This window comes from Phyllostomus discolor, chromosome 13, assembly GCF_004126475.2.
Source record: "Phyllostomus discolor isolate MPI-MPIP mPhyDis1 chromosome 13, mPhyDis1.pri.v3, whole genome shotgun sequence".
Classification (NCBI taxonomy): domain Eukaryota; kingdom Metazoa; phylum Chordata; class Mammalia; order Chiroptera; family Phyllostomidae; genus Phyllostomus; species Phyllostomus discolor.
The window spans coordinates 27,088,643-27,113,113 of NC_040915.2; the positions used below are offsets into that span (position 1 = coordinate 27,088,643).

At 45.1% G+C, this 24,471-nt stretch overlaps 1 protein-coding gene and 1 long non-coding RNA gene across 9 annotated transcripts in view; one reads left to right on the forward strand and one right to left on the reverse strand.

Moving 5' to 3' along the window:
- Positions 1 to 24,471, reverse strand: part of EBF1 (EBF transcription factor 1) — a 378,944-nt gene that overhangs the window by 257,206 nt on the left and 97,267 nt on the right. The window lies entirely within an intron of this gene.
- LOC118497991 lies at positions 9,821 to 22,977 on the forward strand. The gene is made up of 3 exons (XR_004900519.1): positions 9,821 to 10,184; positions 10,817 to 10,821; positions 22,963 to 22,977. It is a non-coding gene; the product is annotated as an uncharacterized LOC118497991 (long non-coding RNA).

Here is a 24,471-nt window from a genome sequence, read left to right on the forward strand (position 1 = left end):
TCAGCTGAGTTTATTTCATTTGCCCTTACAGCACAGGCACTGCACAGTTGGGTACACAATTGTCACATGACCAGACAGTTCAGACAGAATTTTAGTAATGGGGTTATCAAAACAGCTCTTTAATGGATGGGAAGGATATCTTCCAAATCACATCTGTATGAATCAAGGTCCGCTTTAAAATCCTGTTGGTGAATCAGACACAGGAGCGATTGTAAACAAACAAAAAAAATTGAATCTGAAGTTACAGTGGCTTTAGGGTTCCACTCAGGAAATGTCAGGAGACCAAAATGCTCAAAGCCTTGCTGGAAATGCTTCTCTTCAGTTTAGGGTTTAACTGCTCACTGGGGCAGACACCTTCACGTGGCCTGAAAACCTCCTTGTCTGTTTGTACTTTACCTCCAATGGCTTTGCCCCTCACACAGAGTAAAGACACGAGAACTTTACAGGGCCCACGGGCCCCCAAATGTCCCCACGATGCTTCTGCCAGCGTCACCCACTACTCCTTTCCTTGCCTGCTCTGCTCCGGTCACGCTGTCCTCCTCACTGTTCCTCAGGCCCACGAAACGCCTCACACTGCTTGCTCTGCCCCAACTTGACTTCCCCAGCCACCTGCCCACTCCCTCTGCTCCTTCCAGTCTTCGCTCAAATACCAACATGTCACTGGGGGGGTTTCTGGCTACTGCATTTCAAACCCACCCCAAACACTCCCTTTCCCCATTTTCTGAATCATTTCCTCAGTAGAAATTTCTCCCCTGACTAAAATATCAGTTCCGTGAGGGCAGGGATTTTTTTTTTTTTTTTTACGATTTCATTCATTCTGAATCCCCAGTAGGAGACCAGTGCCTGGAACCTAGGAGGTACTCGATAAATATTGGTTACAAGAACAAAAGAAAAAAGGAAGAAAGGGAAGAAAAGGAAGTGGAGGGGAGAGGTATTATTTATACCCTCTTGCTGCATCCTGTGTTTCATTTCTCCACCTTCCATTCTTTTCTCTCTTCCCTCCCACTTCCCCTCTTCTAGAATATTCTTCTGCACCCTGCCACTCCAATCCCCACCCCCCTGACCTGCTTAACCCTCATTCTTCCTTCACCACTTTCTTAGGCATTTCCCCGGCTTCTCTAACAAGGTCAACCCCCCACACACAAACTCCTCCTACCTCCATTAGGCAGCCTCAGCAAATCAACAAAATATTTGGTGTCCTCTCTTTCATAAACTTATCACATTATAGGTTCCACATTTATGTGTACAAGTTTTAAAATCACTGAGACATGGGTCCCCTAAACCGACAAAATGTTTAAGTTCCCCGAGAACAGGACCCTGTTTTCATCATGCACCGAGTTACTAGCACACACAGGGCATGCAGTAACTAAGTGTTTGTTGGCTGAAGGAGGCAAAAATTTATCCTCTGAAGTAAACATTCATTCATATACTACACTTAGGTAAGTGCCCTATAAAAGCCTAACAACTCCTAATAATAGCAGTGGTAGTCATAGCTGTGGTCATTGACACTGTCAGCGTGCACATGTCATCTTTTGAGCCTCAACCACGTCTCCCCACCTCACTCAGCACCCTCAATTACTTGCTACCACCTTGCACCCTGGGGAACCCTGCAGATGGCCAGATCTTGCAAACTGAAATCCATCTGATTCCTAATGTGCTTTGCTGGTGCTCCCCTTCCTGCAGTCGTCCACGGTAGAAGTTACCACTCTGCACGTGTCTACAGCTCTGTGTGCCCCCACCCCCGCCAAAGCCACAAACGCAGCGTACTCTCCTTACATCTGTGATCTCTAGCACATATTCAGTGACACATTCAATAAAATTAATTTCAGGGATGTAGCCAATAAAAGCTGGAATAAACCAGCAAGTACTCTGTCCTGAGTGATTTCAAGCCCCCCTGTGAGGAGAGGGTGACCTATGAGTCAGAGAGCCCAACAACAGCAAAGCCTTGTCTTTTAACTTTCGAAAGCATGCAGGCTTGAGGAAGACCGTCTGGCAAATTACCCACATCTCTGATAGCCTATGATCACAGCCTCCAGGAATGGGTAGCCGGCAGTTTCGATCCTTCACATCCTGGACTTTCTCAACTGCCTCTGGAGAGGCATTCCAAAAATCCTCCCCTCTGAACTGTCTGATTTTTATGATCTACCTCAATTTCAAGTGTTCTGCATAATTTTTTCGAGTTTATTGGTAAGGGAAAAAAAAATCCTCGTTGGAAATATACAGAGCTTTGAATTGATTTTTTTTTTTTTTTGGTAGGCAATTTCTTGAATACACACACACACACATTATCTCCCCGATAGGCAATAATAGCTCTTTAAGGAGCTGTCGTGATCAATCGTAAAAATACATATTTAGAACACTTTTTTAAAAATGTGTGCATTATAAAACTGTTTTCAAATGAAAACTATTTACCCCAAAGACTATAATGATTCTGAGGAATCTTTTGTAAATCCATATCTGAGGCTTTAAGGGAAGAAGAAGAGATTTCTGCCTGACCTGGGAGATCATAAAGACTTCACTGAAGCCATTAACATTTATTGTCTCTCAAGGGCTCAAAATGTTGCTGGGAACATGTTTCCAGGTTCGAGGAAGAAAAAAAAACACACACACACACACAGTCCATTCTTCTAACAAAGGGTCTTGGAGGCTTCCCTCTCTCCTGCCCCAAAGGCTGACAGACACAAGTCCATTATACTAACTAATGGCACACTTAGAAGAAAATGCCATCCAGAAGATGTTAGCCCAGGGACCTTGACTAATGGGCACTGTCTAATGTTCAAAGACCCCATCAGCTCTGGTCACTGATGAGACATTCTAAGAGTAGTACATTAAGACCTTGGTGGAGCACGTCAGTATGGGAAATCTGATAGGATGAATTGGATATTTGAGGAGAAAACACTCTTGATTCCCTTTTGTCTCAAGCCTGAAGCAGGGCGGGGAAAGAGATGATTAATAATCTCATGTAAAATCCTAGTCTCCTATACCATCTGCATCTCCTTCCACAGACCTGTCCAAAGAAAACACATGTTTGAATAAGAGCCCTTAGCCTTTATTAGTATTTACTGAAAGCTATGTTTACCAAAACAGGAAAACAGGGGTTTTTTTCTGGTTAATAGCAAAAAATTCCATTCATTTCCATGCTACACTAGAAATTTTCTTAAGAGGTGAAAAGGTCTGGAGAATGGGAGAAAATATACTGGACCAGGCCCAATGTTGCAATTGTTATATAGTGCCTTCATGGGTTTTTTTTTCGACTTTTTAACAAGAGACTTTTAGTTTTTGAAAGGAGAAAATTAAAAAAGACTCGAGAAATGAAATGAAAGAAAGAGAGAGAAGAAGGGAAAGGAGAAAAGGAAGGAAGATGGAAAGACATCAGTAATATTATGCAGTAAGGACCAGCCTGGGGCAAAACGCCGACAGTCAACCTCTAACAGAAGCCTGGATGGAACACCTGAGACTTAACCACTATCGGACATGAACAGTTAGGAGGGAGGCTGAACGGGGGGTCACCTTGACACATTTTTCACTTTTCTTGTCCACTTTCACCACTTTTATTCACTTTTTTATACTACAGAGTTCACACGTCTCTACTGGGCCCCCTTAAAAACTTCACCTGTCGGGTCTGAATGACCAGTTAGATTTGACGAGGCCAGCCAGCAAGGCGCCCAGCACAGGAGAAAGGAGGTCAGAGATGATGGACTTGGTTTTACACCAAAGGAAGTGAAGTCCCTGGTATTTAATGAAACGAGCAGATTTCCCTTCCTACGCCTGCAATAACCTGCCTAATATACTGTTTCGAAAGCAAACAGACCCAGCTCAGAGCACTTCAGAGCCAAGCTTTCATTCATTGTCAAGGCAGAATCAAACTGGTCCTTTTTTAGGTAACACACGAGTTAGGCAGACCTAGCCATGCCTACACGGTGAAGCGCTGGCTCTACTCCCTTTCCTGTAAATACTCAAGGGTCCCCGAGGCCCTGATGAGAGTACTTAGCTCACATCAATGGTAATGGGACTTAGACCTGGGTGCTTTAGGCAGAAGGCATTTCTTTGTTGGGAACTTTTCTTCTTTCGCCCTCTTTCCCCCTCCCCAAGCTTGATTTCACACCGGCTATGTTCCCAAACCCATAATAAATCACTAGGAATGTAAAATACACTACACTTCCCCCCGCCCCACGTAGGCCTGGGTCATTTATCATTCTTCTGTGGATTTCAAAAAGATGGTAGTGTTTTTATTGCAAAGGCCTTGTCATTACAGAAACTAGAAAAGAAAGTATTGATCACAATTAGATCGTATATTAGCAGCCCCTGATGCCTGGACTGCTGAGGATTTCAACCTCGATTATTCTCCCCTCTGTTAAAATTCTGGACAGCAATTTCCTTCATGTTAGAATAACTAGTATAAACCCATAAAGTGTAGCCTAAAAATGTAATTGTAATCACCATGCCAAAAGCAAGCCAGTCAATATCTTTGAGATTCTAATAGTTTCAAGCCCTATTACCTTAACGGTCTGACATCACAGCACTGATTAAAGAAACATTTTGCCTTTTTATCTGTATGGGACGGCCAGTATCATCCCCGAAGCATAGGGGGCTAAAATATTTATTCGTGAGCATACGTCCTCGGTTCAAGTGGTGAATGTCAATTCTGGTGTGGCCAGTTACAACGCGGCGTTTTCAGCCCCTTCCGAAGCTCCGGGGTGGTCATCCCAAGCAGAGGAGGAGACCTTCACATATGCCCCTCCGCCCAGATGAACTCCCCCCGGGGATTTTCTAGAGAGAAGCGCTTCCCCTCTCAGGAGCTCCCACCCTGGTCTTAAATTGACAGCAGCTACCCAGGAACCAGCGTCAACCAACAGAGAGGAGCCTGAAAGGGGCAGAGCTGAGTGGATGGGCAGCGTGACGCGAGGCCAACCTGCCAGCCGCCAGTTCTGCAATCCACCTTTCCCGTCCAGCACGACAGATGAGCCAACGGAACCACTGCTTTCAACTTTGTAGATCTTAACAAATGAAGCCTAGCTCTTTCCCGCAGAACGCGGCGGCTATAATCTCTATCACCAAAAGCACCTATCATGACATTGTGGCCGATTACCAAATGCAGAGTTGGAAGGTACATGTGAAAAAGTTCCTCCAGTCTAGACACTGAAGCTCATGTTTCTTTTACCGAACTCCACCACTGAGTTCCATAGATTTGGGATGTAAGAAATATCAAAAGGCGTTTCAGAGTGGACGGCATATTCCGATCACTGCCCTGAGAAGTGAAAGTGTATTTTCTCCCAGTTCATTCAACAGGAAGAAAATTTAGCGTCCAGTCGGGTGAGAAACACCAGCTACCGTGGTCAAATAAAAACGTCCTCCCATGGGGCATGCGCAATTAATTTGACAATTAAACTTACCTGGGCGATGTGTGTTTCCAAAGCTAGATACTAAAGCGGGGGTGGGAGTCTGCTTCGTTTAGGGAGACAGACTCTGCCATTCAGTACAACACAGCAGCACTGCCCTCCCAGGGGCCTGCTAAGGGAAGCACCCATCCCGACTCTTCACCAGTTCTTAAGGAAACAGGGTACACCAGGCCCCAATACCTCCTGCCTCAGGACAGCAGGAGAAGAGTGGGGAGAGAGACGCAGAGGCTAGAGGGATAGAAAATGGGTGATGCCGGCCCCCAAATGAAGCGAGAACGCCAACCCTGTCTACCCACGGGTTAACTGGCATGTCTAATACTTTTCACCGAGTCCGACTTGACAGATGCCTAACCTTAGCTACTGAGTGGAGACAGGCTGATGGGTCTTGGCCATACAGGGGGAAAATTTTTGATGCTTCTCACTTATGACATGATTGATTTTCTTTCAGCGGCCCTTCACTTTGGGAAGTGGCGAGGGCTGGCTCACGGAGCCCCGGTGCGCCCTGACCCCCGACACGCGGCCGCTGTGAGGCTGGAAACCAATGACGGCAGAAACCTAAAAAATCAATAGGCCCTGTCAGTCAGGGGCGAGGCGGACGTCTTTTAAAAACCCAATCACGACATGCATTTGCTGCACAGCGCAGACCCGCTGCACACAGGAGGGCACGCTGGCTCTCCCCTTCCCCGGCCTCATTTATTTGTTTGGCTCTGCTTTGCACTTCACATTTTACCTCCTTATTTTGGGGGGCATGTGGGGAGCTGGGGAGATCTTCATCTTTCAAGCAGCCAGAGAAAAGGCAGCAAGCCATGTGGTAAGGTTGGGTCTTCATGATACTAACAGGAAAAATTCCCTGGAAACTATTTGAATAGTATGAAATAAATAGAGCACCTTGTGGCTGCCAACATAAACAGTGACATCATTTTTTTTTTTACATTATCTGGAAAGAATTTAGATATAAGACTTTTAAGTCTAAAAACACATGGGGGTAAAGCTGCTTAATAGACATGGTTCAGGGAAGAGTATTGTTTAATTTTTCTTTTGGGGGTCTCTGTGAGGTGAAAGACTGCAGGGGGCACACACATGCACACACACACACACACGCACACTTCTAGTTATCTGCTGGGAAAAGCAGCAGTAGGAGGATCGCTCAGTTTCCAGGTAGGGTCAGTGTGATATTCTCCATTCAGTGTGGAAGAAATACCAAATATGCATCCTTTCTTTGGGAGACAGACAATGCAAAAGATGGCATTTAGCTTCTTTGTGATCTGGGGGTGGGGGGGGAGGATAAATATCAACTATGACAAGCTAAAAAGATAAGAGAAATACCATCAACTGGAATGCTTCCACACAGAGAAAGAACTCCCACACTCAGACAAAAAGAAAAAGGAAGTGGAGAGGTTTGCAGGCTACAGAACAACAGGGAAGGGTATGACTGGGTACAATTAAAATGTACGTGGTGAGAGCTACACGCACGTGTACTTCACAGAATTTCTGCGATGCGCTTTTGTTTCATCCTTTTCAGAGAAATAGGTGTATTATGCATCACCCTAAAATCCACCAAGGTAAATATCATCTATTAAAAAGAAAAAATAAATAAAATCTGTGCCTGAATTCCCAAACTAAGCCCAATTAAAGGTTTCTTTATGGCTGTAAACCTGACAAGCTACAATTTCCCCCTGTTGCAGTGGGTGGGTGTGTTTTAATGTAATATTAATGAGCCAGGATGGAGGGTCATAAAAAGTGATAGGTTTTTGCGATGGTAAATTATAAATCGGTATTGATTTTTCCCGGCACTAATGCAGCCGGCTTATTGTAAGACACCACAGGCAAAGTGCACTTTATCAGATTAGACTGGGGCCGGTATCAAATATACATGAGAATAAGGATGCATTTGTGAGTTAGACCAGACTTTTCTTCCCTAACAATGCATGAAATTTTTAAGGAAAAAAAAAAAACAGACAAGAATACTGGTAAATTCAACATTTTTTTTCCAAAGCACAAATTTCCAGAATTGTTGCTCTTGGGACAATTTGTTTCAAATGAATAGAAGACAGCTATAATACTAATGAAATTATAAATAATTTTCTTTGAAGGCGGCTCTAAGTTTCTCTGGTTAAATTTGTAGTTTAGGATGGTGCCGACAACAGAAGGGCATGCTTCTGGCCTCTCCCCCATGTCCACCCTCCATCATTTTTTCCCCTCTGCCCAGTCAGTCACTGGGGTGGACCATGGCGGAAAAGAAAGTGTTATTTTTTTCAAATGACTGAGGTTCCTCTCCATCGGTGTTTTATAGTCACAAGGACTTCATTAGACACTTCGGTGTCGATTTGAGCTACCAAGAGAAAAGAGGAGCCAAAGAGAGAATAAGAACAGGAGAAAGAAAAGAAACTGATGGGACCCCATGTCCCTTGACAAAGATGTTATTATTTGTCCTCTCTCCAAATAGGGGTCAGCTTCTGAGTCACTCTTATGTCAACAGAGAAGAAAGTCCTCACACCCTGAGCATGTGTTCGCCTTTTGTTCTTTGGAGAGACTTGTCCTTCAGCTTCGCTGGGAATGCGAGCAGCCCTGTGTCCAAACACTTCCTGACTTCTTCCCTAATAACTGCTTGCACACCCTGCCTCCAAATCTGCCGCTCTGCACCCAGCACCAAGGCTGCGCTCCGACCACGTGACTGCAAGCCGTGCCCAGCTCCCAGGCCCATGCTCAGCCAAGACTCCTCAGTCTGTCTCTACAGCGTGAACAGGAGCTGGAAACCAGCATGCTCACCCCTAAAACAGTCTTTTTTAAGAAGTCGGGGAGAACATGTGTTTATTGACAGTTCATTAACAAACATCAACCCCCCTGCAAGCTGTTTACTGTGGAATGTCGCGAAGTGGAGAAGTGTGAATATAAATAACTAACAAAGGAAGAATGAAGAGAAAATATCTCAGGGCTGTCGCCTTTCAATGCATTTGGAATCTGTTTTCTTTTCTGCTGGAAACACGGCGCTCCCGAAGGCACGACGTGCACCCCAGACAGTAAAAACAATAGGTGTTTGTACACTGGCATCGAGGACCTTAAATAAAGCTCCGAAAAACTGGAGTGTGTCATTTCTTCTCATTTTTTCCTCCTCACCTGTATCAGGAGATTTAAACAATCCTTTAAAAGGAAAAATAAGCTAATAAATTCCATGGTAATTAGGTTAAGGCTGTATAATATTACTGCTTATTTCTGAAATACGAATGACGGCGAAGCTGCAGCAGAGGTTCACCAAAACCAGGCCCCGATCTCAAGGAGCGTAAAATCTGAGTTAGGGGTAAGCAAAATTGGCAAAGAGCATATACCGCTCAATAAGGTGTTTCTCATTTGTTACATCAATACTCCAAAGTGGAGCATATTGAGTAAGGGCAGCTAACGATTTCCAAATGTTTAAAAAAAAATCATATTACAATATCCTTGCATCAAAATGACGCCTGCAATTACAGAAACAAGGGGAAAATATTTTGAGACAAGAACAAATCAAGTAAAACCTAATAAAGCCAAAAGGAAATTAGAAAAATAGAAGGTTGTTTTCATGGGAGTTTAATCTTTTCACTGAAAAGTGATCTTTATTACATGTCAAATCGACATTTTAAAGTTCTTTTTTATGAACTTATGAAAGAGAAAGCATACATTCTTTACCTATGGTAATTTAACATTATTAGTGATGCTAAAACCCTCATTTACATTTTTCATAAAATCATGCAGAAGTTCCCACTGCTTTAGGAATAAAGCTAATAAATAAATACATAAATTAGTATGTTTTAATTAAATGTTATCCCATGAAGTAATATTGTACGCCACTGTCTAATACGAGAACAACTTTCTCACTTAAAATCTAGTATAATATTAAAATATTAAAACTCATTAAAAATTAATTTTAAAATACTTTACAAACATTCAAGTACTTTGAGTTCTGTATTTTTAAAGGCTTTATGTTGTGGTGGTATGTCTAAAACAATCCCTATGCTTCTAGCAAAAATGGTGCAAGAAACTAAGGTTACTTTGTAAAACTGCACTGATGGACTTAAAAATATTGCTACTGTTTTGTTTTCAACATTCCATCAAAACAGGGTTGCTAGGACCTTACAAAACATCAAGAGACACATATAACAAAATAGGAATGAATAATGACCTCAAGTCACTAGTATAAAGATCTGGCATGATTACATCATTTAAAAAATTCCATCCAATTCACTGAACCAGAACCTGCATGAGTGCCTACTGTGTGCCTAGCATCAGCTACGCATGTAGGATTTAATTGTCAAATTATGGCTTGGGAGAGAGGATTCCAAATGCACTAGCAGCCTAGGCCAAACCACAAACTAATCGAAACTCTGTGATAAAGGTAAACAGGTTTTGGAACATGCCTAGAAATGTCTTTAGAAATTCTAGGTCAAACAGATAAGTGCCCTGAGACAATGAGCTAATGCATGCAAATTAACTGACATTTATTAAATAAATATTAGCTGCTACAGTTGTTACTAATAGTATTATTTGCACAGTAAGGCTCAATCAAAGGTGCAGTTGACCAAAGCGTAGTAAAAACACAGATAGAGAGCGTTTACTTGGGTACATACATAGATACATACATTTTTCTCCAATTAATCATGTATTGAGGAACAATCTATTGTGTGTCAGACACCGTGATGGGCCGTGAGAATGCAAAGATTAACAAATTAAACTAATCTACCTGAAAGCCACAACTCTGTCTACCTTAGTTACTGCTGCATCTCCGGATCCTAGCATAGAGCCTGACACACTGTGGGTGCTCAATAAGCATTTGCTGCATAAATGAATTAAGAACCAAACAAGAATTCTCATGACAAGGCATTTACAGTCTAGTTCCTTTTGCCATACCTGGATTTTTCCTTCACAAGTCCAGCTCACTCTCTTTGAAGACTTCTCCCTAGCTAAAAGTAATTTAATAAAATAGCCATAATCCCTTGATTCAGAGACTATAATCCAGTTGGTATTTAAGAGAAAAGATAGATTTTTGTGGTCCGAAAGCACCACATTTCCACCCAGCATCCCATGGATGAAGCTCTTAATTTAACAAGCATTAGCCTGAAAGAAAATTCAAGACAAACGTGTGACATGGGGCCAAATCTTTGCAGGGCCCACCACACCTGGCACCCAGCCCCACTGGCCACACTTCATCCCAGAGGCCCTGGATACACACACATACTTCATGGCGGCTCCTAACGCCCTCAGCCCCACGCCCTCGAGCCCACAGCAGAGCTCACGCCAGGAAAACGCCAGTTTTCCATTTCCGTCAAATTACCGCGACAGCCCAGAAGATGGTAAAATAGCACAGGGGTTCCCTTTGGTAGCAAACCTTGAAAAGGCCCTACCTTTCTTTTGGTTGAAATTCTTAGTAACCTAAAGATGTGAAGGAAGAGTGGAAGAATAGGCCCCAAGGAATCATGGAGGGGGGATATATATAGAGAGAGAGAGAGAGAGAGCCAGAGAGAGAGAGTGCGCCAGAGAGAGAGATTGTGTGTTTGGAAAAGGCCCATTCACTTAGTAAGCTCTCTGAAAAGTAAGACTGACTTGTTCTTTCCAACACAACTAATTTGCAATCCCATCTGAACTCATGGACACAAGAGGCATCTTTTTCCAATATTGGTGGAATGTTCTCTGGAGTAGTATTGATTGCAGAGTGATGGGAAACTACAGGACCAACCTGAACTACTTAAGCGATGAGCGGAAAGACTACCTACCTTCAATGCCGTCTGAAGGTACATTTAATTATCGCGTGGATGCAATGACACGAAGAGGAGCGCGTCATTTAGGTAAATGTATCAAAGGGTATTGACCCAGGGACTGAGACTCCCTATAGGCTTTAATGTCTCTGAAAAAAAAAATCAAAGGAAATACAAAGCAGGTATTTCAATTTGGAAAGTGACCACCACCAAATGGGTGGGGATGGCGATGACCAAACCAGAGATGACACGCTGTGCTCAACCAGAACCCGGAATACACAGGTCCCAGGCCCAGAACAGGCCATTACTATAAGCACTTGAGAGTATTTTAGTACTTTTCTCTGGATAGAATCCCATTCTGCTGCAATGCGGTGTGTGTGTGTGTGTGTGTGTGTGTGTGTAGTGAATAACAAAAACAGAACTGTCTCTTCACTTGGAAACTCAGTACCAAAAAAATAAATTAAAATGCTGGTTATTGTTACAATATTGGAGTCCTTTAGTTAGCAGCTGATTTCCCATGAAGCTCGTAAACATCCAGATTTTCCTTGGCATCCCAAAAGAAGGAGTAACATACCTACAGGGAGCCTCCAGAACCTCGGGCTCCCTTAAAATGTGGCTGAGCTGACCACTGTAGTCAGGCCCACTGCCTACAGGGGGCGCTGATAGTAATATACCCGTGGTGGCCAGAGCCATGAATGTTCCTGTCTTCCCCTGGTTTGAAAATTGATTTCTATGGTTCCATTCTGATGACTTCGGGTTTCTAATTTCCGTTCTCTAGGTTTCTCAAGTCTCTCGTCTGATGACCTGACTTTAAATTGTATTTTTCTGTTTTGTAGGGACTTGACCTTTTTTTAAGAGTATTTTTCTTGTAAGTCCCACCATCACTTTCTGAAGGCCAAGAAAGCAGTCTCAATGATGTACTCAGGACAACTTTAGTGGTGCCAGTACAGACCATTAAATAGCATCAAACCGCACAGTGAGCAGGCCCGTCTCATTTCAGTTTTCTGTCTTGTCCTGATGAAGTCAGTGGGAGGGTCTCAGTTTGGTGCTAGCGTTTCTTGACCACCTGATGCTCGCCAACCCCTGTGTTCAGCAGAGTCATTGGCTGGCGCCAGCGTCCAGCTGCAAATATGGCGACGCTGCCTCCGATGTGTGGCGTGCATGCCGTGGTCACCTCCCAGCTCACTGCAGGGCAGGCCGCACTGCCACTTACTGCAGGGCCACAAAGGCTCCTTTTTAAATAAAATCAAGTTTGAAGAGTTGATACACATAACTTTATTTTTTAATAGTACCAATGGCACGAGAAGGTGGCAGAAAAGCATGTGAGTGTTCTGGGAACAATGTTCACAAGGAAACCCAAGCGTGAAAGAAAGAAAGCACCCTGAGTGGGCAGAGAGCTGACGGCCTAGGTTTCCAGTGGTGGGTCTGCCACTGACCAGCTTTGTGACTGCACAGAGGTTGCCCATGGTCACTCATCTCCACCCTAAAGCAAAGGCGTTAGTTAAATCGGCATTTTCAACCCGACTGTGCACCACAGTGACCTGCTGGTCTTTCAGGACATGCTGAGGCCTAGGCTCTGCCCCCCCGGCCAGTTAAGGCAGAATGCCTGGAGCTGGGAGTGGACATGAACATTTGTTTTAAAGATTCCCGGGAAATCCTGAAGTCAGGTCGGGGCTGAGAACCACTGGGAGAGACCATCTCTAAAGCTTTCTGAATCCTAATGTTCCACCGAGAAGGATACAAGGCAAGCAAACATCTGTTTTCTCCCTGCTTCTCATTTTTTTCTTTGCTTTTCAAACCTTCCCTCGCTTTCTCTCAAAGTCCTGGGACCAAATATGTTTTCTGGAGCTTGCTGACGCGACAGCTCCTGAATCACCATCATCCACAGAAGCCATCAACGCCGTGTTCCTATGCCTCCTATCAGTAATAACACCATTAAAATGTTACAAGTTGCAAGTCAGGGATCCCAGACACACAGCCCAGATTTCTAACTCCCAGTCCCGTGTGTAGGAGAAGGAGAGGAAGAGGACCATACAGCTCCTCGGCTCGGATGCCCGTGAGGCCATGAAGCTCAGGTCCCGGATCCAAGCGTAGGCAGGGCTGTGGAGCCAAGCCCTCGGGGGATGAGCAGACCGTGGGACCAGAGCATTAGCCCCAGGGCCGGTGTTCTCCACACGCCACTTAAGTCCCTCCATCAATAACCACTTACCCCAGCAACGGCACATCAGCGAGGCCATTCCGGTCAGCCTGCCTCTTCCGTCCAGCAGGGCCCCCGGGTCAGGGGGCAATGGCGTGATAAATGCCAAGGCACCAGCCGCACTGTCTCTCCCGGCCCCTGTCTCCATCCCCAGCTTAATTAAGAAACAACATGTTTCCCATCTCTCTCTCTTTCCCTCTCTCTGTCCACCCCCCCCCATTTTCTTTTTCATCTCCCCCCTCCTTGGTCTGCAACAGGGGACTCCCCTCTCCTTCCTGGCATAGCAGGTGCACGTGAACGCTGACGACAAGTCCTGTATAAAATCAGGAACAGGTACAATTTCAGAACTAGATTTCTTTAACTAAAAGAGTCACTTCTGTCTCTTCCCCTGGCTTTCCCAGGCAGACTTGGGCTGTTCTCAGGCAAGGGGTTCAAACTCCCACGCCGACAGGAGCGCTGCTCCCCCGCGTAAAGAGAGCAGCTGTGTCCGGCAAAGCGCGCCTCCCAAGCAAGCGAGGGGGCCCGTGGTCACACGGTCTCCCGTCCCTGAAGAGTAGCCTGATACACAGACCTACGTGTGAAACCCTCGAGTTTTATAAAGTTGACATCTACTTCTAATTTAAAACATATATGTCTATTCTTCAGACCACACCGAATGCACCTGACGGCTGATTAAGTCCGGGAGGCCGAGATCTGGGGCCTTTTGTAAACTGGAGGCTGGGGGAAAAGGAAAAAGCAAATTCTGAAGAATTTAATCTTTCTCTGCTTTCATCGGATTTGCCAGACGTATATGACCCTCGTCTGGGCCCCAGCTTTGCGATCCAATTAATAATGATTATTATTACCATTTTTATAGCTTCTCGTGCGTACTTCTGTTAAACAGCCCTATGAATAAGGTACTGTTGTCGCCGCCATTTCACAGCGAGGAACCTGAGCTCAGAGACGCGATAGCTGAGATCACGCAGCTGTGGAGTGTTAGCCACATTTAAGGCCGAGGCCGTCTGATTCCAGGGCTCACATTTCTAGCCCTGTGCTAACAATGAACTTCCCATCCTAGAACTGAGAGGTCTGGAGAAATATCAGGTGGCTATTGGGCAGCTAATGCAGTCAAATTTTCAATAAAATCCAGGCTTCCCACATGCCAACTATGTGCCCTTGAGCAAACTATTTCACTTTTCTGAGCCTCAGTTTCTTCTGCAAAATGGAAACAGCATTAATATTTCCCATACAGGCTCGTGGGTGAGCACTAACATGAGATATTTATGTAAAGGCTTAGCGTAGTACCTGGAGAATAATAAACACTGGATAAAGTTGGGCTCCTATTACTATTATTTTTGTTTTCTTTACTGAGTCGTCACACCTCATATTCAGGCCTCTACCCTAAAGCCACAGAATCTTAGTACTCCCCCGGGCTTTGAGAACACTTTTAAGTTTTCAGAGCCTTTTAACATCTATCATATCATTTGACCCTCCTAAGAACCTGATGAAGTAGGTGGGGCAGGGATTACCTCATAGATGGGTAAGAGAATGAAGAAGGCACACAGGTTCAGAAGACTTCCAAAGTCACACTGGTAGACAGAGGCTCCATCGCCTGGAGCTTTCTTCTATTACTAGACATTCAGGAAAGAAGTAGGTAGGGAGACTCACAAAAAGTAGAAACAGTAGAAATTTTCCTGGAGTGCCTGGAAAATTAATGGGGGTTATGGCATAACTAACTGCCCAAGAAAAAAATATGTAAGAACTGTTCTAAAGAAATGTAAATGAGTTGCAATTTACATACTACAAACTATGTGGATAAATACTTAAAGGAAAAAACCACTGGAAGCAATCACTGGCACGAGTGAAAGCAGGAACAGTGAAACGTGAAGACTTTGCCAAGGAGGACAGGACGAGGCGTGGGGCCCCTTCTGAGCACGTCGCAGACTCTCGGGAATCGGGATGGTGGCTCACGGCTCACTGGAGCAGCATTCTGGGGAAAGCACAGGACTGTCCCCAACTCTGTCACTGGAGCACATCTTACAACTTAGATGACTAAATTATTAAATATGCATTTTCAGCATCTAGCATATTGTCTGGCTCACAGTAGTTGTTCGTAGTGGGTGGAAGGAAGGAATGGAATGAATGAATGAATGAATACCTCTGCTCAGAAAGATGGGAAACGCTATGAGCCCATTTGCAGTGGACCTGGCCCATGCTGGTGGATATCTGTTATTTTTCCTGTCCAATCTGTCTTTTTATAATTATAATATTCCTTTAGCAAACTGCCCCAGCCCATTCTGCATGATCTTAGAGGAACGGACAACCACCAATCCAAATCTCTCTCCCAAGATGTTGAATCTTCAGACAAGCAGGACACTGAGGAGGAAACGGTGGGAGCCAGGTCTTTGCCTGGCACCATCCTGAGAGACCCTTGCATTCTATGACCGAGATCCCCAGGGCTGCTTCACACCCTTACCTTCCCACCACCTAACTATTCAACTCTTCTTATAACTCTTAAGCTTTCCAGTTATTTCTCCAATAAGCCCCTTTCTTTTTGCTTAAGTTGTCAAGAATCAGTTTCTATGGCTGGTAATCAAAGGACCATCATCTGCCCTGGGAGTGAGCAGTGCAGTGGACTGGGCAGCTCTTGTATCAGCTGATGCAATCCCAACAGGCTTTACATAGGCCCCGTTGTTCTTCTGAGTCTGCCTCCCAGAACACATCAATACTAACATAAATACAGAGAAGTGCACAGTCTGTTCAGGTTGCTCCTCCTGGCGCAGAAGAGCGATCCCTGCTTTCAGTATATCGCTCCATTCCTCTCCTTCTGGTTCAGAATTGGGCAAAATAGAGCCAGTGGAGTGACACAGGCAGAGAAAGGAAAAACAATTCCTCGAAGGGATTCTCCCCCTTTGCCTCATTCAGCAGCTGGCATCTCCAGTTGAACCAGCTTCTCCACGATCCCAACAGAGAACCCTCTGGCAGCCCCTGGCCTTGCCCACCTGCAGCGGGGCCCGCCTCTCGGCCCCAGGGAAACATGGCGGAAACACCTGCAGCGTGACTCCAGCTGCCGCCACCCTCTGAGACACACCAGGAGACACGATGACTTCCCGGCTCCCCGACACCCAGTCACTTCTCCCCTGCACCCCCAACACCTAGAAGAGCCACAAGCCTCCAACATCACCACAGCTGAACAGCTAGAGTCTGTACCTCTTGTACCAGCAAGACACAGGAAAGGACAGCTTGGGGAAGGAGGGCTTTCTGCAAAGCCTCCTCTTCAGTCCCCACTGCAGAGCGCTGGGCTTCTTGGTTGTGAACAGAGGGCACAATCCGGCCTGAATACAGACCACGGCTCCTGTGCCAAAGGATGGGCAGTTTCTTGTCAGACTGGAGAGCAGACGCCAATCTCTTGTTGGCATCAAATGATGGATACAAATGGCCATGAGGCTCTCGGAAACCCGCAGCCTGAGGGCTGACTCACAGAGATCACTGTGATCCACCACCGATTGGAACCAAATGCAGGCATCCCTGGGATCCAGGCTGACAGAAACGCGGAGCCCGGGTGCAGCGCCTCTCACTAAAGCCCTCCTCCCTTTGTGCAGCTCCAAACCCAGCTTACGGCCATGAGGGCAGGGGCCGTGAGCACCAAGAACAGAGGACAGCAGTAACTACTTCAGAAACTCTACTCGAGATGCTGGAAGGATGTGTGAGGGGTCAAGTGCTTATCGTAGCCATTCATTCATGTGCTCATCACTCAAGACATTAAGTATTATAACAGCACCTAAGATGTCCTATAGCTCACCCCTTCCTTCATTCAAGACTACACCCGCTGACTACCTGCTCGCTCGGTGCCAAGGGCACATTATTTCTATGCAATGCTCTAGACAGCACAGCCCTTGAGGAGCTTACAGTCTTAGCAGGGGGATTAAAGCGCAGAAAACCAACTGGGAAGCAGGGTGGAAAGGGATACATGATATGAGAGATCCCAACAAAAAACAGAACAGCAGAGGAGCTGCTGAAGAGGGGGATTAAGAGACGGATGAGGAAGCTTCCAGGAGGAAGCAAAACTTGAGCATCCTGGCACAGGATGGGATGGATTCTAGACACAGGAGGGGGGGTGGGGGGGGGGGAGACCTTCAGGGGAGGGTGGGGGGAGGTCTGCGTGCGGGGTACAAAGCGTGGCAGAATAGGAGAAAGTCCACAATCAGAAACACTGGATACCGCCGGAGTGCTCTCCTTGGGGCCGCATGCAGTCGTCTTGGCTCTGGGAAACTAGCTGGAGCCTCTCTGTTGGACAAGGGCTCATCAGAAGCGCCCTGTCAAGGAGGCTTCCCTGGCTGCAGTTGGAGGAGCAGATCAGGGGAGGAGACTCTGAGCAGGGGGACAAGTGAGAAGGTTACTGGAAGAAGGCAGGCCTGAGCTACCATGGGAAAACTAAGGAATGGGCGCATGGAGACCGGCTCTCCCTGAAATGGCACGCCCTCAGCCCTGGAAAACAGGCACCAGGCCTGGCATCGAGAGGCAATGTGGCACCACGCAGAAACGGGCTCCAAGTCCGCAAGCCCACTGTCTAGCCCTGACTCCTTCATGCAAAAACGAGGCTCTGTGATTTCAAGCAAGTCCCTGAATCTCCCTGTGCCTCAGTCTCTTTGTCTCTCACTATTCACAGTGACACTTAATGGGAATTACTGTTGGGAGGGGCGGACGTGAGTGCACTTTCACTTTGCTGTGAGAACTAGGAGAACATAGACTAATAACGGCATTACAACACTGTTTCTGTGAGGTGGCCCTGTGAGGACGTGTATTTTCCAGGCTTCTGTGTCAGAGGCCATCTGACTCGACACGGGCTCAACTCCGAGAAACCCATCACTCTCCATTTCCCTCAGCACTGAGGAGCCAAGTGATAACAAAAGCCAACAAAATGCATGAGGATGCCGTAAAAGCATCCCGGCACTGAGCCTCAGGCGTAGGCTGTGCTAACTGCCCCCACGTCCAGTCAATACAGAAAGATTAGCAGGGCGATAGTGTCCGAGTGGGAGGGGATCTCGGTTCTGCCCTTTAATATCCATGTAAGCGCGAGCAATTTGCAGCTAAGCCTTAGTTTCTCCATCTGTAAAACAGGGTCAATAATCTCCTAGCACTGATGAGACTATTAAATACATATAAATATGCACCAAGGAGCAGAAGGCCTGGCACACAGTAAGTACTCGATAAATAGTGGCTATTCTTCACTGTTATTTTTACTATTGCTGGCATCACAGGCATTGTTTCATTAATTTCAAACTATAATATTTTGCATATCCACTCTAGAATACCAGATGGCTGCTTAAAAATATCTGAACTGCTGCTTATAAAAACAGTTTGAGACATTCCATTGAGTAAATCACTGGTTTATTGTTTAAGTTGGAAAAAGCCTCATATTTTATGTAAGAGATGCCTTGGTAGAGATAGTCTCTTTAACCACATGTTTTGCCACTACTTATTGACAAAGTGTTCTTCAAGAAAAGAAAAAGTACACACACACACACACACACACACACACACACAATTGTTCTGTTGTCAAGAAAATTTATCAAGACGGAGATGTACATTGCCAAAGGATGACAGTATTTGGCTGGCCTAGAAATGTTTGTCATCTTAAAAGTATTTATGCAAAAGCAGAAAATAAACTATTCAATATTTTAGTCACTTTGGGTGACTGAAGCAAGTCATTAGGCCTTAGTTTAAAATGTCCTTGGAGGAGACACACCCTCTCCCACCCAGCAGCCAGTTTTCTCTTTCTGCACATAAATGTAAACTGTTTAAAGTTTTATCTGTGTTACCTGTGGAGCTTTCGGCACTTGCAAGGTCTCAAACGACCCTACCCACTTACCTAATTCACCCCCTCTAATGTTTATGCAACACATTTTCAATGAAAGCGTTTACTAGCTCCTCAAGCAAGGAACTGACTTCCCAAGACTCAGTTTCCTCTTCTTTTAAAAACCTGAGGCGGGGGCAGGACTGAAGGAAAATAAACCCTGCCTGGCTCACGCAGCAGGCTGAGAATAGGCCTGAAAAATCCTTTTGTTAATGGTAAAGCCATTTCTCAACATTTTCCTGACAGCACCCTTAAATAAATCCTTGTAAGGGCAAAAAGGTGTCCCTTTTTGCCTAAATGCAAGTAACTGTGTTGAGTTTATACAGAAGCAGAGACCAAAATGCTCCCAAATGGCTTCCTTAGTGATTTTTTTTTCCATCGGAATTAAAGAAATGTATGCCCTTTTGAAACTATTTATGAATGTGTATCGTGTGAAGTTATAAATACATTTAGATCCATTTCTCTTCCCTTCTTATAAAGACATTGATGTGTTTTTTCTGACATGCCTCATGAACTCAGTCAATCACAAGTCTTTCTTAATGGAAACCACATGCCTGCCCAGAACTGTGTAATTATAATGCTAGGATTCTTGGCACTACCAGGAAAAGGGGCATTGTCAAACCAATTAAAGTTTATTTACTTACAGACCATTTCTGGATCAGAATGTTCTTTCTTTTATGCTGATGCTGAGAAAATATATATCTCATCAAGTTGTTGTAACTGTTTTTTTTGGACAGATTTACGTTTCTTACCAATTAGGTTCCTGGTTTTCAGTTCCTTTGCATGTAACTAAAAATTTCTTTAAAAAGACATCTGGGAACAGCATCGCGAGATGTTCTGTAAATAAGACTTTGCACATTTTACACCGAAATTACTGTGCCTGTCTCTTTGCTGCTGAAATGTATTTTATAGGATTTATGTCCACTGTGGGATATATTAAGAGTCCTGCTGTTTCCTTTAGCTTGAACACAGCCTACAGAGAGGTCTGCCCTTGGTGTCTTGTTCAGCTACTGCATCGATGGATTATCAAGAGAAAAAAAAGATGTTGCCTAAAATCTCAGTATTTCTTTGGCTGAAAAATAAGAAAAATTCTATTCACAAAAACAACGGTGATATGGAAAGCAGGGGAAATAATCTTTGGAGGAAGACACCAAGCTAAATGGCCTTGGGCAAGACTTTTAACCACTCCGGGCCTTCTTTTCTTGTCTGTAAAAGGGGACTAAGGATACTTATCCTATGAACTTCAAAAGATCGCTTTGAATTTAAAATTAAATAATGACGAAGCACCTGGAAATATGCAAAGTGATTCCCACCGCTGCTCTCTCTGGCTATTTAGTCTAAATCAGAAACGGGATCACAGATCAGCAAAAGTAAAACTGAAGAACAAGTTCAGATCTTGGCCAGAACCAAGAGATGAAGAGATTAAACAAACCAGGCTGAAAATCTCAGATTCCAGTCTAATTGGGGAGAAACGTGGCAGTGAGGAAATTCAGCCTATCCTAGGTGAGAAAGTAGGCAGCCACATAAAGGAGCCACCCATGAACGTCTCCTTCCACTTTTATCACAGAAGAGAAAGACCCATCCTCTCCTCACTCTGATGCAGGTCCCCACACTTCCCGGAAAGAAGGGGCAGACAGCGAGCCATAGGTAAGCCATTCACACTTTTGGTGGGATGGGTTTACCAGTCCTGCAGGGGAAGTGTCCTCCAGAGGGAGGGCACCATGAGCTACTCTCTCATCTCTGGGGGCCACCAAATTAGATGACTGTGAGCTTCCTCTTCCAATCCCACCAACAAGAGACAAATGGGAAACTCCAGCAATGTGTGTAGACCCCTAAACCGGCTTTGTGAGCCTCTTTAAACGCTTGCCCTTAGAGTCAAAGGAGCTGCATCGTACATAGTCCACCATAAAAAAACCTGAACGTGCCTTGCTACAGGGGGCTGTGCTAACACAACCAAGAGCACAACAACCTGTGGACAGCACGCCCTGGCTTCAGGCTCTCCTCCGAGGGCGAGAACTCTGTTGTACTCCTTGTGAGTCAGGAACCGTATTCCTTGGAACGCTGTGCCTGAAGTTTTATCTGACTTCAACGTGTACACCCTATTAGCTTGATGCCTCATAATGAGAACGACCGATCTTGCATTGCCATTTTACATTTCATCATGTGAATGGTTACTTTATCAGAAATTCATTGCCACCTCCAAATCCCAAATACCCCATTACATCGAGAGACCCAGTAGGGCAAAAAACACAGTTTCGCTCAAACTAATAAAGCAGAAAATTCATGAATGACTGTTTTACTAGGTAAGAATTCTTTACTCTAGACAGTGCTAACAAGTTCCCTGGTTCGTTTTGATTTCTGAACATTCAAACTAACGATGCAGAACATTTCAGGCTGATTTTTTCTATCATACCAAAATCCTTAACAAGAAAGCTCGTTCTTCTAGTTTTTGTTTTTTTGTGGGGTTTTTTTGAAAATGCATTCTGGATTCAGTGTTTCAGAAATGCATCGATTATATGAGAGGCACACTCTGGCCTCCAGCAACAGACTCAGAGCAGACAAAGCCCTCTGGCACACAAAGACCCACGGACTAAGAGAAGTCAGGGCTCTCTGGTTACTCGTCCCTCCACACTGTCCGACAAGGCATCCCCCGATATCTTGGCCAAGCTTTGAAGAAAAGTCAGCTTCTGTCTTGGAGATTCTCTCTACCTTAATGGGAGAATTGGGGGAGTGGGGGCAGGAGGTATGAAAGTGGAGAGAGGGCATGCCAGGGCCTTCCCCAGAGACCAGATTTTTCCTTTTCTGCTTCTCCCAACATCCTGCCATCCTTGGGTTCTTACATACAAACGGTGTAAAATACTTTGAACCTAGGTATTAATAGCATCTTCCTGGGGTCATATTTTATTTAGCAAGAGACTAAGATGCAATGCAGAATAGGGGGAAACTTTAGGCTGAGTAGCAGCTCGGTGCTGGGGAAAACTCTAGATACATTTGGCTTAGAGCTGCTAGGAATGTGGCAGCGGGCATGCAAGCGACAGGAGAATTCTGTGACTGTAGAATCTCCAAGTTGCTCTGAGCCTTGTGAGCCTAGGAGGCTAAACAACCTCCCGGGGCAGAAAGTTTCCATCACCCCTCAGCACCGTGCCCAGGAAAGAGCCTACAAAAGGCATCACATGGACAGTGGTATGACTCTAAGACCTGCCATTGGTGAAGGTCTGTGGGCTTGGATATATTCTTCAAGCTCTCCCCTCTTCCTGCAAGGATTAGACCGTTAAAGAAAGAACCCAGCACCCCCCCACACACACCTCGGCACGGGGTAGCTGAGCAATAAAATCTTAGCCCCCTCCCACTTCATGTCCCGGGGCACAGACGTTCTGTGTTGCTCCACCTATGGGTAGGGCAGCCTGAGCCTCAAACTCTGAGCTAAGAAAAATGATCTCATCTTTGGTCAGACGTGTGCAATGCAATTTTGTCGCATGATGGAGAGAGGCAGAACTGCACTGCTACCTCAGATCTACCGGATTCCAGGGGTGCAGCGATGGGTCAAGTATTGCAACAAAGAGGGCTCAGCCTCCCCAAGGTTCTCAGTTCTGTTTCTGGCAGTCTGGCCTCCTGCCTTTGGCTTTAACAGATTCTGGGCCCCAAACCCAACTTTAATTTATTGGTGACCTCATGGCTTTCAGGAGTATTACACAGGACTTATCTGGAACACACTCTTTCCTACGCCCTTTCTTTTACTGGATAAATCTAATGATCATGCTGATTTCTTGGATCTTTTTATCTAGGAAGGAATTCTTCTGGAAGTACTTAGTATTTGTTAATCAAATCAAGAAAGACACCCAGGACTTTATAACTTGTAAGCTTATCATTTCTTGATGTACTTTCTTGATAAAGTAATGATGGTTTTGTCATAATTTTTCCTAATTTTTATAAAATATTTTAATCAACTCATTCTACAGGTTCATGACAAGAATTATTAGATTTGGAAGGTTGTGCTTTCTGTCTTTTACCCCCCAAAATGTGGAATTTTCTTTTACTTTCTTCAAATCTGTTCTCTAAAAGTGATTTCAAGATGTGTACTTACTCTTAACTATTTAGTTCAATTCAAGATATGAATATATGATGTAGTGAGGCAGCCAAAACTATGGAAAGTGAGGCAAATCTTCATATAACTTCTCCTCCCAAAACTGCATATTTAGTAAGTCTGCTTAAGTGGCCTCATAGGAATTGTATCTCTCTACGGTCATTACTGTATTTCTCATTTAAAGGCAACAAATGTAAAGCATTATGATACTCAGCCCCACCCCTCATAAAAGAAGACTCACATACCTCATGGCTAAATATGTCAAAGCTGTAAGACAAACTTTAAATGAAGTATGTCACACCTCCTCTCGAGACCCTGGTGGCACGAGGAAGCCAGCCCACCACATGTCCCCCTCTTCTCCCACCTCTGGTGCTAATCAGCACCTCAAGGGGCCTCACAAACACACACGAACACTCGAGCTTTCCCATCCAATCTTCTTCCTCATCCTCCACAAAACCGCCCTTCATCCACCCCTCAAAACTGGGCTGCACACACCAGCACTCCCCAGGGAGGCTGGACCAGGTGAGGGACCCACACGGGCCTTGAAAGTGAACTCAGGGCCTTTGGGGCATTGACTTCCTGGACTGTAGTGGGATATTGAAGGTGCCCAGGTTCCAGGTGGTCCCACGGACCTCTGGTCCCATAGGAAGGAGCACAGCTTGGGGAGGACCACAGTGGGACCCTCTGACGGGCAGAGTCCAGAGCAGAGGCCCCTCTTAACTGGGTCGAAGAGGAGTGCTGGACATTCAGCCACACTCTGGATCAACAGAAACACTGTGCATTCTGTACAGGTTCATGTTTAGTATCTTGCAGTTTCCAATTCTCTAAGACTTGTGAATCCACATACCTAGTGTTGCTTACCCTCCATCCATTTCTCAGTCCCTCCAAATCCCGATTTTACCTACGAGGAACGCTTTTCACCTTTGCACATGCTGTTCCTTGTGCTGGAAATGATGTTGCCTTCCCACCATCCCCTTCCCCTATTAACCCCTCCCGTGCCGAAAGGTTGAGTTCAAGGCAACCGCTGCCTCTGGGATACCTTCCATGACCTCATTTCCTTTGCTTGGGATAGCCATTCCCCTCCTCTGTGGAACCACAGTATGCTTTTTATAGATCACTAATGACTTTCACCCTATTCATCCTATAGATCCTATTAAATTGTAATTATTACCTCTAACCCCCAATTCTGAGCTTCTCTGACCACTTATTCACATGTGTATTCCAAAGCC